Here is a 15,419-nt window from a genome sequence, read left to right as displayed (position 1 = left end):
TAGAGGCTGGTCCTGAGTGGATCTGTACCTGTGAGAAAAGTACTCCCAGGTACTTCTCATAAAAGGAATTTACAGTTCTGAAAATTTATTCTGCTCATTCTATTGTTCTGAAAACTGCTCTAAATTTGTTCTAAAGAAACACACTGGACATTAGAGTAGGTTCATGTGCAAAGTACCTATACTGAATCCAGGTGGGAGTAATATTTTTCCCTTACAGAAGTTCTAAGACAAAGCATTTAAAAAGGATGAAAGAAGGGGACAAAACCTGTGGTGGGAGATGTGAGTCATAGACAGGAAACATTTCCATTTAAAAGAAGCATGCAGCATAGTCTTTCACAATTACAGGCTAAAACAGGCAGACACCAGCCAGTCCTGAGCTCCAGTGCTCAGTGATGGGATTACACAAAAACTGAGTCATCATCTCTGCAAGGTTACCTAAATTCTGAGAAAGTACATTCAAATTGAGGCATAGTACAGCAGCCAAATAAATAAATAAATAAATAAAAATCATGTTAAGGTGAGTGCTGGCATAATTTACACTTTAATTTCTCCTGCAAACTTTGTATTCCAAGTGATCCAACTTGTACCTGTATTCTGTACCTGAAATTTTCGGAAGTTAAATATTCACTTTAGTCAATTGTTAAGCCTATTCAGGATGAAACTAATGTATCATTCTGTATCATCAGCATGAAACTAATAAACAGAAGGCCTCTTGGGTACACCGAGACCTCATTTTAAAGTAAAGCAAGGCTCATAGGCAGCTCAGTACACCCTGACTTCTGAGACAGGCTTAGAGGAATCCAGTAGTAGGGAATGTATCCTGCCAGACTCGAAAGGGTCACTAAGGAAATGTTAAGAAAAGTTTTCCAGCAAAGCCTTATTATTTCAAAAGAAGAACCCTTACAGTTGCATTTCTTATTTTTAAGACAATATTTTTCCATCATAAAAAAGTTTCCTGAAAATTTCAGCTCAGTGAAAGTCTGAAATATGCTGGATTCTGTGAAATAAAAGTACAGAACCATAGAAACTGGAAAACGGCACCATACTGCATCAGTTTCTGTATATCTGAATAACACTGCAACTAATACTTCTTCAGATAATATTTTCTGTATATATATAGGATTGCATTTATTCCCCATTTATTCAAATGTGAATAACATTACTTTTTAATCTAATGAAATTTATATTGCTACAGGAGACTGCATATTTTAATCATTACATATCTCCACAATAACAATGCTCAACATGTTTTTCTCTTTTCTCTAAATAACTGTTTCCCTAGTCATTGATAAATAAAAGTATAATTAAGCTTTCCTTAAAAGTCAATTTTCATGTAAAGAAAAGGGCACGAACATCTCATCATTATCAATGCAGAAAGCTCATAAACAGAACATTAAGCTCAATGTAATAAAATTGAAGAATTTCAGTTCTTGAAAAAAAAAAGGGAAAAAAATAAGAAAAAAAGGAAAAAGAAAACCACCAAGATACCTTCAAGAGATGGAGTACTGTGATTAACTCTATTTGTTTCAATAAATGGAGATTATACAGTGACCTTTACTTCAGCTGCCTCGGTTTCTCCATTTTTAATCATTATGCAAGATTTGGTAGGGATTGTTGCTGACACTCTACTCCTCAGGGGGCAATTAGTAGAGAAGTGAATTCACTAGAAAGTCAGCAGATCTTTTCACTTTATTACTTAAAATGACAGGAAAGAGCCCAACTTTGCTGGACTGTCATAATACTCATCTATGGCTGGATCAGACAGAATCCAGACAATTCAATGCACCGCAAAATTACATAAACCTGTCTGAATTAAACATTGAAGGGAAGGAATGCTAATTATATAAAATACATTCTGCTATGTTGCAATTAAAAGTTTCACTGCACAGTAATGTTTGCTGTTTTCATTATGAAGAATTGTAATGATACATTATCTAGCAGTGAATTTTCTTCCCTCTGCCCTGAAATTTAGAATCTTTTTCTCTGCATAAGTATTATTAATACTGAGATTTTATACATAAGTGTATGTTAAGGGCTTCTCTTTTTACTTATTTATTTATTTATTTTTCTCCATTCAAGTTTTATAGCTAATTCCTGCCATCATATCTCATGCAGGTAAATACATTCACCTTCATGGGTACTGCAAAGACCTTTGACTGATATATGACATTTTATATTGTGTTAGCTTTGTTTGTGTTGTTTTGCATTTAGTTAGAAATACAACTAAAAATTCTAAATCCTGTACTTGAAATTCACAACATCAGGAGGTCTTTCAGAATAGGATAACTAAGCCATAACCCCATGATCACCCACTCCTACAAGGAAACACGCATTTCTCTGGGATTCTATACTAATAGCTATAAATATTATAAGAATACATGATCAGAAGGAAGAGGCAAATTGTGCAGGGTGGCCAAAGGGTTATAAAAAGGGAAAATAAAAATTTAGCACACATTTCCATGGAGAAGTGCATAATACTGGTCCCCCAGAAAAACTTGAGAGAGCTTAATCATTGCAGTGATTCAGACACACACTTATTATTTACAGTAGAAGGAGAAAGAAAGGAAAATAAGTCTGTAACCTTTCAATTTTCCTTTCATAAGTGAAAAGAAAGTAGGAGAACTAGATAATCTCAGGTATTTTTAGACAAGCAGTTTGGTAAAAACTTAACTATGAAGCCACATGGGAAATGATGAAACAGAATATATCAAAAGAATTCTAAAGATCTTACACAAATACATTTTAAGATGATGGGAGAGGACACAGACAGGACAGCTGACCCAAAATTGCCAAAGGGATATTCCATACTGTATGACATCATGCTCAGAAATAAAACTAGGGTAAAGAAGGAGGAAGGGGGGTACATTCGGAGCGACAACATTTGTCTTCCTATTACATATGATGATCCTTGCTTTCCTGGAAGTGGCTGGACATATGCCTGCTAATGGGAAAGAAGCAAATGAATTCCTTGTTTTGCTTTGTGCACGTAGCTTTTTCTTTTCCATGGTAAACTCTCTATCTCAACCCATGAGGTCTCACACTTACCTTTTCAATTCTCTTTTCTACCTGACCTTGGGAGAGTGAGTGAATGGCTGTGTGGTACTTAGCTGCCTACAGAATCACAGAATCACAGAATTTTCTAGATTGGAAGAGACCTCAAGGTCATCGAGTCCAACCTCCAACCTAACGCTAACAGTCCCCACTAAACCATATCCCTAAGCTCTACATCTAAACGTCTTTTGAAGACTTCCAGGGATGGTGACTCCACCACTTCCCTGGGCAGCCTGTTCCAGTGCCTCACAACCCTTTCAGTGAAGAAGTTCTTCCTAACATCTAACCTAAAACTCCCCTGGCTCAACTTAAGCCCATTCCCCCTCGTCCTGTCACCAGGCACGTGGGAGAACAGGCCAACCCCCACCTCGCTACAGCCTCCCTTGAGGTACCTAAAAAGAGCGATAAGGTCACCCCTGAGCCTCCTCTTCTCCAGGCTGAACAAGCCCAGCTCCCTCAGCCGCTCCTCGTAGGACTTGTTCTCCAGGCCCCTCACCAGCTTCGTCGCCCTTCTCTGCACCCGCTCAAGCACCTCGATGTCCTTCTTGTAGCGAGGGGCCCAAAACTGAACACAGTACTCGAGGTGCGGCCTCACCAGAGCTGAGTACAGGGGGATGATCACCTCCCTAGCCCTGCTGGTCACACTGTTCCTGATACAAGCCAGGATGCCGTTGGCCTTCTTGGCCACCTGAGCACACTGCTGGCTCATATTCAGCCGACTATCCACCATCACTCCCAGGTCCTTCTCTGCCTGGCAGCTTTCCAACCATTCCTCTCCCAGCCTGTAGCTCTGCTTGGGGTTATTGCGCCCCAGGTGCAGGACCCGGCACTTGGCCTTGTTAAACTTCATGCAGTTGATCTCAGCCCATCGGTGCAGCCTATCCAGATCCTCCTGCAGAGCCTTCCTACTCTCAAGCAGATCGACACACGCACCTAACTTGGTGTCATCTGCGAACTTACTGAGGGTGCACTCGATGCCCTCGTCCAGATAAATGGACCCCATGCCTACTGGGGTTAAACCACAACAAATGTAATCAAGGATGTAAAACTGTAGGTCAATGCAGTTGTGAGAAAGAAAATCATTTAAAAATAGTAAAATTCACAAAAAAAAGAGTAAAATTCACACAAATATTTCAGTGAGAAAACTTAGAAGGTCTTTATTTTAGAATGATCTATTCCCTTTTTTCCTTTTTTTTTTTTTTTTTCAATACAGATTTCTCCTTGCTTCTGTTGTTGACAAAAAAAAAAGTATGAGAAAAGGTAACTTTGCTTTTCTTTTTGTTTCTTGATGCCTGGTAGGTTTCTATGATGTTAAATAACAAGCATACTGGAGGTGAAATGTATTAAAAAAATTAGGTTTTCACTCAATAGTTCTGGTACATGACATTTCTTTAAGAATTATTTATTATTATCAGAATAAGGAAACACACTCTGTCATGTTCGTTTCTTTGCTTTATTTACATTTTTTTATTATGAATCTATATGTGTGAGGGTTTGTTTTCCTTTTTTTTTTTTTTTTTAATGAAACACTATATGTAGTAAATCCAAGTTTGAACTACGGCAATTAAAATAAAGTGTGAAATGGTCATGTAAATCTATACTTCCAACAAAGTCTGTGTGTTTATCATGAGACAAATGTGTTATTTTTGTTTATACTGCCTGTATAATTTTATCTCTCAGGGCAAATATTTGCTTCAACCATTTTTACATGAAATTCAATAGTAAAACTTTCATATTGTTAGTGAATGTTGCTGTTGTAAAATATCCTGTACTTAGAATTTTAATATATGTCAAAAAGCAATGGCATGTGATGAGATACCATGCATAGTAGTTGTAATGACAATATATGTTTCCATAGACCTTAGCTATACAAATCAAGAAATGTCTTAAAAAACTCTATGAGATTTAGTCCTGTGTTCTAGGAGTAGAGCAATCTCTTTACCAATCCACTGAAGACAAAGGAGACTTTTCATAAAAGAAATGGTAATTAACAAGTAAACATGATCCATCAAAATAAACCCCTCAACATGCACCTTATACCTGCACATATTGCCTGGACAATCTGCAGACTTTTAATGCACATCTAGCATGCAGGGTCAATTTAAATTCTGCAACATGAACAGTTTTGATGTTAATACTGGCAAACACAGGAATACTCTCCACTGAGGACCCAATAGTTTTCCATCTAAAAATCAAACTAGAAGAATAACATGTGGCTGATAAATATTGCAGGATAACTTCTGTTTCTAATTATATAACACCAATTCCAGACAGCCACAAAATACCTTAGTCTCACAGTAGTATAAATAAAATATATGCTTTTGCTGGGCAGTTGCCAGTCATACAGTAGGTAATTTTTGCTCTGAACAACATCACCTTAACCCTAGATGTACCATGCTTTGTGATAACATAAACTAGGAACATACACAACTTATGAACACAGAAGTAATGATGTCAGCATTATGTCAGGTAATAGACAGATTATCCATGGTGGAGTCAATGGCTATGTAACACTAACTCCTTCTGATACCTGATACCATTGTTCTCACTATAATATGGCAACTGCAAAGTTCAAATTAAGAAAGGTGCATACTGACTCTTATTTATAGTAACATTGATTTTGCTGCTTTTGAGAAAACATGAAGAAACTAATTTTAATTGTCAGCTTATTTATTTTAACAAAGCTAAAGAGGAAAAGTGTGCTTGTGTGGAGACGTTCCCAAACTATTCAAGAGAATCATAAAACTAGTGCTTCCTCTTTCTTTAAATTTGTTTTAAGGAGCATCAAGACTCTCATAAGACAGTTCTGGTAAAGATAAGGACACATTGCATTGTGTAGTCAATAAATAATTTACCTTGACAACCAAAATTATATAAAAAGTCGCATCTTAATGACATGATTTAATGGTGGACTTGACAGTGTGAGGTTAAAGGTTGGACTAGATGATCTTAGAGATCTTTTCCAACTAAATGATTCAATTAAATTCTGTGATTCCTTAATTCTACGATTCCATGATCTAGATACCTCTTTTTCTCCACATTGGTGCTGTTTGTTCCCACTAGCTAAAAGACCAGTTCTATCACCTGGAGATTAGAGTAGGGTGAAAGGCATTCTGAGCCCTGAATAATATCCTCTGAGCACAGAAGTGTTAAGGAAAGGAAATGAATTGATACCCATTAAACTTTTATTATTTTTTTTAATTATTTTTTTAGGAAGAATGATTCATTACTTGCCTACCTGCACCATACAATTGAAATCCCCATACAGATCTTTACTACCTAATCAGTAGTTAGTTTTTGTTTTCCCTACACGGTTTCAAAACCTCAAGATGTACTATAGTTCTACTGCCCAGTGCTGCCAAAAAACACACATCTATTTTGTTTATTGTTTCAATTATACATTAAAATGTTTATCACAATTTGTATTCTCAGCATGGATCTATCCAATTGAATAATAATAAAAAAAAAATCTATCGTACTATAAATCAGTCTGAAGGGATCTAACACTTTATTTCAGTATTACTGATTTCTTCCACAAACTATCAAGCAAAGCTCAGTTTAAAGAAAGGGAAATTTCACAGTATTGGTGTGGTGGTTTTACTGTGCTGGGCAGACAAACACCACAACCGCTCTCTCACTCCCCCTCTTTTTAGGTGAGGAGGGGGAGAAGTAAAGCAAAGAACAACTCACAGGTTGAGGTAAGGATAATTTAATTAAAGGGAAATAATAATAATAATTAAAGAAAGATTATTATGAACTAAACAATTTAACTAAAGGGAAATAAAAAGGGAAAGGGGAAAAGGGAGGGGGAAAGGGAAAATAAGAAGAAGGGAGGAAAACAAACAAATAAAACAAATGAAAGCTATGTGGAAGTGCAGAGGAAAGAAATTACTCTCTACTTCCCACAAATGAGCGATGATTGACCACGTCCTTGAAGCAGGGCCTCAACGCACGTAGCCAGTGTTCGGGAAGAGGACTGACATTTTCCCAACGAGAGTCCACCCCTCCCCTCTTCTTCCTGTTTCCACCTTTTATTGCTGAGTGTGACATCACATGGTATGGAATATCCCTTTGATTGGTTTAGGTCAACTGCCCTAGTGATGTTTCTCTTCTCACTTTTTTGCCCACCCCCTAGGAGGGTTAGAGAGAGGCCCGATGCTGTGCCAGTGCTGCTCAGCAGTAGACACAACACTGGTGTGATAACACTGCTGTTCCAGCTACAAGTGCAGAGTACAGCACTGTATGGGCTGCTGCAGGGAAAGTTAACATTCCAGTCAGACCCAGAAAAATTGGTTATATGCATTTTCATATAGTGAAAAGAACAGTCATTCAAAATTAACAACAAAAATATATTAACAAGAATTCAAACACTATATTAATTATGGTATCATCCTAATATAAACTGATTATATAAGAATCATAGAATCATTGGGGTTAGAAAAGACCTCCAAGATCATCTGGTCCAACCATCCCTCTACGACCAATATCACCCACTAAACCATGTCCCTAAGCACCACATAAAACATTTCCTTTAAACACCCCCAGGTGATACTAATGTGACCACCTCCCTGGGCAACCCCTTCCAATACCTGACTACTATTTCTGAAAAGAATTATCTCCTAATTTCCAAACTAAACCTCCCCTGGTGCAACCTGAGGACATTCCTTCTAGTCCTATCACTAGTTTTCTGTGAGAAGAGGCTGACTCCCAACTCCCCACAATTTCCTTTCAGGTAGTTGTAGAGAGCAATAAGGTCACCCCTGAGCCTCCTCTTCTCCAGACTAAACAACCCCAGTTCCCTCAGCCGCTCCTCATAGGACTTGTGTTCCAGGACCTTCACCACTTTTGTAGACCTTCTCTGGACACTTTCCAGGGCCCCAATGTCCTTCTTGTAGTGAGGGGCCCAAAGCTGAACACAGCACTCGAGGTGTGGCCTCACCAGAGCAGAGGGGACAAGGGGACAGTCCCCTCCTTGGTCCTGCTGCCTACACTATTCCTGATACAAGCCAGGATGCTGTTGGCTTTCTTGGCCACCTGGGCACACAGCTGGTTCATGTTCAGGATAGCACTGACCAACACGCCCAGATCCTTCTCCTCTGCACAGATTTCGAGCCACTCTGCCTCAAGCCTGTAGTGCTGCATGGGGTTGTTGTGGCCAAAGTGCAGGACCTGGCACTTAGCCATGCTTAACCTCAGCCCACTGGCCTCTGCCCGTTGATCCATCCTGTCCAGGTCCCTCTGCAGGGCCTTCCTACCCTCTGGCAGATTGACACTTCCCCCCAACTTGGTATCATCTGCAAACTTACTGAGGGTGCACTCAATTCCCTCATCCAAATCATCAATAAAGATTTTAAAGAGGATGGGCCCCAACACCAGCCCCTGGGGAACACCACTGGTGACCAGTTACCAGCTGGATTTCACACTGTTCACCACCACCCTCTGGGCCTGGTCATCCAGCCAGTTTTTAACCCAGGGAAGAGTGTACCTGTCCAAGCCATGGGCTGCCAGCTTCTCCAGGTGAAGACTGTGGGAGACCGTGTCAGAGGCCTTGCTGAAATCTAAGCAGACTACATCAACAGTCTTTCCCTCATCCACCAGGTGGGTGTAGTGGGTTTACATGGCAAGGTTTTCTAGCAGGGGGCCATAAGGGTGGCTTCTGTGAGAAGAATCTAGAAGCTGCCCCATGTTAGGTAAGGGCCCCAGTGCTGACCAGAGCCTAGCCAATAAGTGATGTTGCTTGTACGTCTGTGAAAACATATTTAAGACAGGAAAAAAAAAAGCGGTGCCACACAACAGCTGGGAGAGTGAGGAGTGAGAAACAGCCTTGCAGGCACTAAGGTCAGTGAAGAAGGAGGGGGGGGGTTGCTCCAGGTGCTGGAGCAGAATTCCTCTGTGACCTGTGGTGAGGACCATGGTGAGCAGGCTGTCCCCCTGCAGCCCATGGAGTACCACGGTGGAGCAGGGTTCCACACTGCAACCCGTGGAGGAGACCACGGTGGAGCAGGTGGGCCTGCATCGATGGAGGCTGCAGCCTGTGGAAGACCCCTGCCGGAGCGGATTCCGGGACGGACCTGTAGCCCATGGAGAGGAGACCACGCAGGAGCAGGTGACCTGGCAGGAGCTGCTGCCGGTGGGGGACCCAGGTTGGAGCAGTTTGCTCCTGACAGATGGACCCCGTGGTACGGACCCATATCTGGAGCACTTCTGGAAGAGCTGCTGCCTGTGGGAAGCCCACGCCGGATCAGTTCATCAAGGACTGCATCCCGTGGGAGGGACCCCACAGCACAGGGGATGAGAGTGATCGAGAAGGAGCGGCAAAGAAGCTCTATAGACTGACCATAACCTCCATTTCCCTGTTCCCCTGTGCTGCTCTGGGGGAGGTAGAAGAGGGTGGATGAGGGGAAAGGCGCTTTTGGTTTCTTTCCTTTGTTTCTCACTTCTCTAGCTTGTTAGTAATAGGTAATAAATCTTACTGTCTCTCTATGCTGAGTCTGTTTTGCCTGTCGTGATAATTACTGTGCGATCTCCTTGTCCTTATCTCAACCCTTGAGCCCTTTTCATTGTATTTCCTACCCATTCCTCTTTGAGGATGGGGAGTGAGAGAGCAGTTGTGGTGGAGCTCGGCCGCCCACTCAAGTAATACCACCAAAGCAGATCACCTGGTCATAGAAGGTTACCAGAAGATAAGAAATTTTATATTAAGATTAAATAAAAATAAAAATGAAAATAAAAATAAACAAATCTTACAAATACTCTGTCCAAACATCAAATTACAAAGCTTTCCATGAAGCCATTTTGAGGTGATCTACATTTTAGACTAATCAATTTAATTTATTAAGGACATTTTCATTATTATTATCATTTGCAGGCTGATTCAACATTTTGGTGCTAACAATTATATACTTTTTGTAAATCATAGTAAAATTAAATTTTTTTGCTGGGCACTGTCCTCTCATAAAGTTGCAAATATATCATTAGCAAAGGAGCTTTATATCAGCAAAGATATTCCAATACGAGAAGAGCAGTCTCTAGAAAATATGCCATATACCATTTTTTGAAGGATTTGTTCCTGTCCTAAAATTTGCATAAATTGACTCAGCCATTCAAACCTAATTTGTCTGAGCAAGCAAACAAACATTTTTCACATATGTATTTTAGAAAAATTTTCACTTTAGACTTTGTTAATACATCCAGTTTATAATCCATCAAGAGAGTGGTAACTTATGGTAAGTTTACATAGAATTACATTAAATACCTCGCATACAAAATTAGCAAACAGGTGTCCTGATACAGACGCAATTGCATAATTTAGAACATATCTACATTTAAACAATTTGTTCTTATTTCAGTGCATAATAATTTTATTATTTTTTTTTTTGTATCAAATGTCAGAAACACGTTAGAAATAAAATGTTATGTCCAGACAAATGTGTGCAACAGTAGGAGAGGACTCTGCTTTCTGTACATACAACATTACTCTGTCTTTTAAAAATGTCATTACTCACATCTTTTTAAGAAAATGGTTTGAATATGTTTAAAGTCATAACCTTGAAAATATTAAATAGGATTACAAATTTACAAAACAGCTGGAGAAATAGACTGAATGATACAGCTATTAAAGCTGGGTAAAATATACATAAACATATATGATCAAATTAATCTGTCTACATCATTTTGATGCTTTTCCTTGAAATATCATTGTTATATTGAATGCAGACATTATCTAAACATATTCAGAACTCTGCAATTACTTATTATCTACACCTTTGCCAGTGTGATTGGTTGCAAACATATAACAGCTGCAAATTCAAAAGCCAGAGGAGTCTGAACAGAACAAAGAGATCACGTAGTTCTTTGATAAGAGGAAGCTACTTTTTAGAATCCATTGTTTAGTCTAAATAACTTGTGGGTTTACTCTTGTTCAAAATGAATATTTTCTTTCACACTGCTGCAATTGCTGTCCTGTGAGAAATGCCAGAGAGAATTGCTGTTCTGTGAGAAATGTCCAGCATATGTTTGTGAATTTTTTTCTGCCTTCCTAACCAGTTCTTTCAGATGATCTTTTTGTATTTTGTTTTTATAAGTCCTCTACAAAATTTGAGCAAACTGAGGAAATGGTCCAGCACTCAGCATAATTCCAATTTCTTTTCTATCCTAGAAAGAAAAGATAGATTATAATACCTTATATATATATATATATATTTTTTTTTTTCTGAAAAATAACTAGGAGCTAGATATTATTAAATTTACTATACAACACAAAATATTAAAATGGTTATTAAAACATAATTAAAATATTTTTAAAGTGTTTGACCTATTAGCAATCTTATCTAGAACCTTGAACACAAAAGAGATATAAGAAGTGTTAGTAAAACTGCTACAAACTATTGAGAGCGTAACTTAGCATCAACAATTCAAATATTAATCAGTAAATATGTAAAAATCATATTGTCTGAAACATTTGGGAATTTAAGGAGGTACATGTATTGGATTTATTTGGCAAGGGTTTGGCAGAAGAAGGGCTGCAGAGGGTCTCTGTAAAGAGTTGCCTGAGCTGCCCCATGTCAGATCTGATCCAGATCCAGCTGGCTCCAAATGGAGCTGCTGGCCAGCGAGTGATGTTTGCACTTCTGTGAGAGCAAATTTAAGAAAGGGAGAAAACTGCTGCACAACAGGAGCTGTGAGAGAAATTTCCCATTTTCCTGCACTGCTTGGGGAGAGGATATAGAAGAGATGTCATAATGGAAGAGGAAATGATGGGAGAGGAAAGTGCTTTTATTTTGTTTTTAGTTTCTCACTAAATTCTCATCTGCTAGTGATAGTCTCTCTATGTTGATTCTTTTGCCCATAATGGAAGCTGGTGAGCAATCTCCCTGTTCTTATTTTAACCGTTGAGCCCTTTCCATCATATTTTCTCCCCCTTTTCCTTTGAGAAGGGGAAGTGAGAGAGTGGTTGTGACATTCAGCTGAGTAACAGGGTAAAACCACCAGAGTACGATTCAGTCTCTTCACTCAGAAAGCCCTAGCCAGGTTAGATCCTTGTCTCCAGTGGGCACACTGGAATTTGATCAACACACGCATTTAATGACCTCTTCTCCATGTTGCAATCTTTTCTCCAGCAAGCTGGTTTCCCTATAGCTTCTGCAGGTCTTGCATCATTGCTTTCCCCTCTTTCTCCATGATCTTCTAGTCCGTAGCTAACTTATGTGTGTACACAATTTCTCACCGTGCCTTTCTGGTACTGTCCTTACCAATTTCAAATGAGCATCTAACACTGGGATATTACTCACCCATCAATGATTCCACTCAAAGTTTCTGCTCCAATACCCATTCCCTCTGCTTCTCTGCAGACAAATGTCTGGTTTCCTGCCAAGGACCCAACAAAGACATGACTCCATTGCACTGATCTCTTTTGTCTCCACCCTATGCCAGAAATTGGAATAAAGAAAAGGAGGTAGAGGTTGCACAGCATGAGCACCAATAGAAGAGTAGAACCTCCTGATGCAGCACAATTTCCCAAATTCAGCTCAGGGGAAGGGCTTCTGTTCATCCAAGGCATGCTTCTAATTTCTGAAAACTGTCTCATTAATCTTCTTTATGCTTTCTGGCTGGCTGATTTGACTTCCTTCCCTTTTCTTGTCAACAGTAACCAGGGCTTCTCTGACTTCCTATTCCCTCTCCTCACACTCATTAAATAAAATCCACCAACACTGATTCCTTTTAACTTCTCACTCACACAACTATGACTTCTCTTTCAGCCCCACTCTCTCATGATGGAAATTTTACTGTGCAGGTTGAAGTTATATATTATTATAAAGGTTAGATTAAATCAGGAATGAAGCTGTTAATAAAGAGATGAATCTTTCTGTATTGCATGTATCCTTCAGCTAAGTAAATTTAGTTAGAATCAGCACGGTAGGAAAGACTACAGCAAACTAAGCAAGGCATCTACAGTATGCAATCAATCTCAGTAATTGTCTAACACAACTGTGAATTATGCTCCAAATAATTTTCCTTCAGAAGAAAAACATCATAACTTATTTTTCACAGTTGTCTGAAATTTCTGAGGAAGCACAATATCTCTGGAAAACTCTCCCCTCCTTCCTTTCCCTACCCTACCCCCTCCCTTCCCCCCCCCCCCCCAATAAATAAATGTTTCCCCTTTTCTTTCTTTCTTTCTTTCTTTCTTTCTTTCTTTCTTTCTTTCTTTCTTTCTTTCTTTCTTTCTTTCTTTCTTTCTTTCTTTCTTTCTTTCTTTCTTTCTTTCTTTCTTTCTTTCTTTCTTTCTTTCTTTCTTTTTCTTTCTTTCTTTCCTTCTTTCTTTCCTTCTTTCTTTCCTTCTTTCCTTCTTTCTTTCTTTCTTTCTTTCTTTCTTTCTTTCTTTCTTTCTTTCTTTCTTTCTTTCTTTCTTCTTCTTTCTTTCTTTCTTTCCTTCCTTCCTTCCTTCCTTCCTTCCTTCCTTCCTTCCTTCCTTCCTTCCTTCCTTCCTTCCTTCCTCCCTTCCTCCCTTCTTTCCTTCTTTCCTTCTTTCTTTCCTTCTTTTTTTTTTTTTTTTTTTCATTATGCATTTTAACCTCTCAAAATCAGTAGCCAGTCTAGTAAAAGAGCACAGAAGGAATCAGAAAAAACAAGGACCTGCAAGAAAGACAGCCTATCCTGTCTTGCTTATGTACAAGATTGAACCAATGTCTTTGGAACACAGAAGTCTCAAAGCACCAACTGATGAAGCACTTCAGCTGCCTCTGCCCCTGTAACCATGAGGATACCCAGTAATTGACCAATCTAAATAGGAATGACTGGAACACAACATGAAAAAGGAAGCTTGCTTTCAGGAAAAAGAAAGCCAGACCAGATTGGCATAAGTACATTGTGAAATATCAAGTATTTTAAGGTATAACACAAAGAAAAGGATAATCACTACAGATTTCCATCTCTCTTCTCCAAAGACTGGAATGACAATACAGTGCTTACTGGTAGCCAAGACCTCATGGGACCTGTTGAGCCTCACTAGTAATTCACCCAAACTTCTGCCTCCTCTGAGCTGGGGCTCACTCAGATTCCAGCTTTGCCACTCCAGGAGTATTTGTGTATTTAATCAAAAAGCATAGAGAAAGGGAGACTTTTCAGTCCAAACTTGACTCTGTCAGCTCAATACAGGACATATATATATATTTATATTTTTTTTCTCGTTTCAACACCTGTTTTGCATACTCTGTCCCCAGAGATGAATCCAGAACTACCATCACAGCATCCTCACTAGTGTAGGGCTCATGGCAGCCTAAATCCTGGGCAGGGAATTGCCTGGAGCCAACCCTCGTGTGGGCTGGAATCAACTCATCTAACAGCAGGCATTCACAATATAAATATCTACTTCTAAGCTTCTTCCCTGCATTTTCTGATAGTCAGTACAGCAAACTGGGTGTTTTTAGAACACAATTCATTAGATGTAGTCATCAGTCTTAGGAAAAGATGAACTGTCCCCTACAAGAATATGTCTCTTTCCAGTTGTGATTACAAAGATCATTTGATTACTTTCCCTTCAATATAGAACATCATCTGAAATGTAAGCACCTATCCATGGTCCACTGCTGTTCCATATGTGTGTATATAGCTGATGCCACAAAAAGTTGATGTGCAAAAAGAAACTCTCTCTCTCCCTCTATCTCTCCCCAAAATCTTTCAACATAAATGCTCTTTTACTGTTGAAAGCAGAAGAAAATATCAAAACTAAAAACAAAGTTTCCTCAGTTTTCCTCATATCTGTCACAGTCTGTCCTCAAACAAACTCCAGTCTTAAATCCTATGTCTACTCTGAACTGGTTGGGTTCAGCAGCAAAGCTCAACCATTCATCAAAACATTAATGACAAAGCCATTTCTCCTTAGTCCCCAGTATCCTTTCATGGTCATCTGAAAAAAATAATAATAAAAAATAAAAATAAAAAGGATTACTTCACAGGAACAAAGAGATCCATTTGAAGACAATAAGCTGTGTCAGTCAGTCAACCAAGGGAGAACAGGTTTTAAATCATTACTGCATGATGGAAGAAAATTAGAAAGAACTGCAGAAAATTGAGGTTTATAGACATGGCAAATTTTTTTTACTTTAGAATTTAATGTTATTATGGCTTCACTGCATCAGCTCTTAAAAGCAGTCGTTCTGCCCCATGGGTGCTCACTACATCTAAGAATACCATCAAACTGCTCAATGCCTTCTTTGAATATATAAAACATGGTAAACAGAACAGCTGCATTTGTTTGAAACTTGACCTCCTTGCATTGCATCCTATTACATAAATGTTAAAATCTGTTTATGTCTATCACATTTGGATCACATTTAAACTATCATATTTGGAAATGTTTTAAGTCA

Source organism: Netta rufina, assembly GCF_964035555.1.
Source record: "Netta rufina genome assembly, chromosome: 2".
NCBI lineage: Eukaryota > Metazoa > Chordata > Aves > Anseriformes > Anatidae > Netta > Netta rufina.
Note: the sequence above shows the minus strand (reverse complement) of the source record.